The following is a 3842-nucleotide window of genomic DNA, read 5'->3' on the forward strand; positions in this document are numbered from 1 at the left end:
GCAGCGTGCAGACATTCAGGCACATCTCTCCACCCCACGCTCGGGCTGTGAGCATCTTACTGCACCCCACATCACCTTTACGTGTTGAGGTTGGCTAGGAGCAGCAGTGCAATGTGGTGTTGACCTTGGTGTTGGTGCTGATGGACCCCAGCGCAGAGCTCTTGCCGGCTGTGCCCCAGAACCAGAGGCAGGATTGGGTGAGATTTCCCTGGAAGCCTCCGAGCAGTGCTGCCTTGCCCGCATCCCTTGGGAAGCTGGGCTTTGACTGCTAGATTAAAGGCTTCTCCGGCATCACAGACCTCCTCCCTGGGTGTTTAATTACAGGCTGTGATCCACTTGTCTCCTAATCTTCTCTTCGCTACATCAAGGCACCGCTCAGCCAGGTCCCACAGCCCCGCTCGTCACCGCTCGCAGAACCTGGCCCCCGAGGGTGCTGCTGTTCCACGGGGAGGCGTCGTGGGCTGGGTGGCAGGGAGGTGTTGCTGCCAGCTCCGGGCTCAGCACAGCCACAGCCAGGCACACCAGGAATGATGTTTTCCTCTTTCCTCTCATCTTTTTCTTTACCTTTGCAAAGGTACCGCAGCACGAAGGTCTGACATCGCCGACCTCTGCGTGCAGGAGGATGAGGCGCAAAGAAGGAAGAGGCAGAGGGGAGGGTGGAGATGCCCTGTGTGGGTTTGGGGCTGGGGAGGGGACAAGCCGGGACTTTGCGATATCGTGGGGAGCCTGGTGCTGCCCACCCGATGTCCCCAAACTGGGGACAAGCCCGTCTGTTTGCCCCACCTCCGCCTAAAGACCCAAGGCTTCACCCCCTTTCCATGCTCAGCCCTGCAGAGCTTCTCCTGCCCAGCCTAAATCTCTCCGGCTCTGACACCCGTTATTTCTTTTCCTAACCTCTCTGTGCACACGGGGGACAGGTTACACCTTTCCTCTCCCGCAGCACGCCCGCACCTTTGCAAATTGTGATCGTGTCTCCCCTCTATCTCCTCTGAACCGCTCAGCCTCGGAGCTCCCAATCTCTGCCTGCAGGTCTCGCTTTGCAGCCCCCCAATCATTTCTGTTGCTCTCTCCGGGCTCTTTCCAAGCGCTTGACATCTTTCAGCCACACGGAGATTCATTTTTGCTGTCTGGCCTCCAGGTACGCTGGGAAAAATGGGACCGCTGCTGTATTTTAAGCCGACTGGTTTGAAAACTGTGAAAGCAGAACTGAGAATTTAATGGCACGTTAAATATACGGCTGATTGTTAGGTCCAATTCTGATTTCAAAGCAAATATGACCCTGGGAATTAAGGATGAAGATGAGTTTCACTACAAGGTAAATAAAAATTAACGGATGGTGATATAAATATACCTGCATATTAGAAGCAGGCACGTGTCTTTGAAATACACTCAATTAGAGAACTGAGAGTTTGATGGTTATGTGTTTTTTGTTTTTTTAATAAACCTTCATAAACATGGCAAAACTTCAAGGACTTACAAACAATAAAAGCAGCCCCAGCTCCAGTACCTACCTCCAGAGCTTTATGACTGTTATGCTCCTTGCATAAAACAAAAGCACCACCACAAATTAAGCCAGTTAATTTTGCTGCCTCTTGTCTGGCTCTCAGGGGGTGGCTGGGACCCGTGCCCATGAGCAGGGTGTTGATGAGGAGTGACCATGATGCCCCCAGGGCTGGCGGCTGGTCCCCGCTGGGAAATGGGCTACAAGGAGTCGTTGTAGGCATTAATTAGGCAGAGCGGACCTGGGATGCAAATTCCTGGGTGTGGGTGCTGAGAAAAGCTTCACCCCTGTGCTCAGGGGCTTTTGCTGGGTCTTCCTCCCCTTGCTCTGGGACTGAATCCTCGAAGGCAATGGAGCAAGGACTGGCTCTTGGCAGCCAGCCCTGTGCTGGGGCCAGAGCGGAGCACGGGTATTGCTGTAATGGAAGCGTGTGAAATAATACAGAGCAGCCAAGGCAGCGTGGTACCGGTCAGTTTTGCACTGTGCACGCACTGCACTTCTGCAAACCTGCCTCTGGTTTAGGGGCTGAAGTGGGAGCTGAGCTCTCTGAACCCTGCCCCAGCGGGTTGGCACCAAGGGGTCAGGGCTTAGAGGGACTTGCCCAGCCGTAGGCTTTTGCTGCCAGTTGGTTCACTCCGAAAGAAACCCCTAAAATGAAGCAGAAGGGAGAGAGAGAGAGGAAGAAAAAGATCCTGCTTTGGGCAACGGTCGCCTCTAATTGTTACGAAACTTTTTGCAAACACCAAACAACAAAGAAGTGAAACGCGGAGATTTAATTATCCGTAATTGTACACACGCAACTGCTTAATTAAGCTTTTCCTTTTTCAACCTGACAGAATCTGCTTGCAAGGTGCGGGCGTGAGGGGCGGCTGCCCATCTGGTGGGCCATCTGCAGCGCCAGCAGGAGAGGAGAGGGAGCCCCGGCGCCGCAGCCCGCGCGAGCGAGAGGATGCCCAAGCCTGTGCCTTGTCCTCGCTTGTGCCCCGCGCCGGGTTTCAGGATGGGGATGGATGAAAAAGCACCACGAGCTTCAATTCCTGCTCGTGGTGATATCCTTAGGGGTATGGACCTGAATTTGGTGATGTGCTGGAGGCAAAGCTCAGGCTTCGAGGAAAGTCGGTCCTTAATCTTGTGGGAACTCTGCTGCTGTGCCGAGTGGTGATGATGGGCAACAGCTGGGGCCACAAAATCATCCCCGCTCCAAGCCTGCTCCGCTCTCACCCCACAGCATCTTCCTTCACGGGATGTGGGCGATGAGGACAGGCAAACAGCAAAAACTACTAAGCCAAAGAAACAGGGAGGGGGGCACAAAACCCAAGCCCCCTTCTTTCTCAGATTCAAATTAAAGTCATAATGCTGTTAGGAACATGATTCAGAGCTTATGAACATGTTGTTTATATTGATTTATCCCCACAGCCTTCAAGACTTCTTGAAAATAATTAGGGTTGATGTTGCCAACGCTGGAGCTAAATGTTGAAAGCACAAAACGAAAATTGCGTGCTTTGGCCCTGCCTCCTGAACACAGCACGTTCAAGCAAATACCAACCTCTGCAGCTTGCACCCTGCACGGTGCCTCGATGCGATGCCGATCGCGGCAGCCAGGAGGATGCGTGGCCATGGCACGGGGTGTCTGGAAACCCCAACCCGGGTCCCAGTTGCCCTGCAGAGCTGAGCCACCCAGCCCCGCAAACCACGGCCGCGCTGCCTCGATGGCCATCCCCACCAAGCGCCGCTGCCTTTTCTTTCCAATACAGAAGTTTTATTAATTTTTTTTTCCTTGTCCTTAACACGGTTTATAACAAGACAGAACACATGTACCAGGTCTAGGGAGGTATATTATGGCCTAGCCTGGGGCCAGGTTACACGGCTCCGGCTGGCGAGCGCGTGCTCTCCCTATTAGCAGCTGGGCTGCTGTGGAAGCGGCTCCCCGGGGACAGCCCGGCTGCTCCCGTGATGGAGAGGGTTCGAGCTGCTTTTCCCAGCGCAGAGGATGCCCTCCGTTAAGCTGCTTGGTTACTTTTTTATAAAACCCCATCCATCAGCAGGGCAGACAGCATTTTTCCAGCTCAGGGGGATTGGTTTCTTTCACCACCACTCTTAGCAATGGGGCTCGTGCTGTAAGTCAGCCCCCGTGGAGGTGACACCAGCACGTGCCTTGTCCCTGTGTTTGGGGAGCCCAGCAGACCACCCAGCAATGCTGCCAGGCACCAGAAGCCAGCCTGGGTACCACCAGGATGAGGCTGGGCCCCGTGGACGGCAGCGCATCACGAATTGCCCAGGCTTCACATGGAGAAGCCAGCAGGCTCTGGGGAGCGATTCAGTCGGGTGTCCAACAAAGCAA

This window comes from Anser brachyrhynchus (assembly GCF_964034855.1).
Source record: "Anser brachyrhynchus genome assembly, chromosome: 27".
NCBI lineage: Eukaryota > Metazoa > Chordata > Aves > Anseriformes > Anatidae > Anser > Anser brachyrhynchus.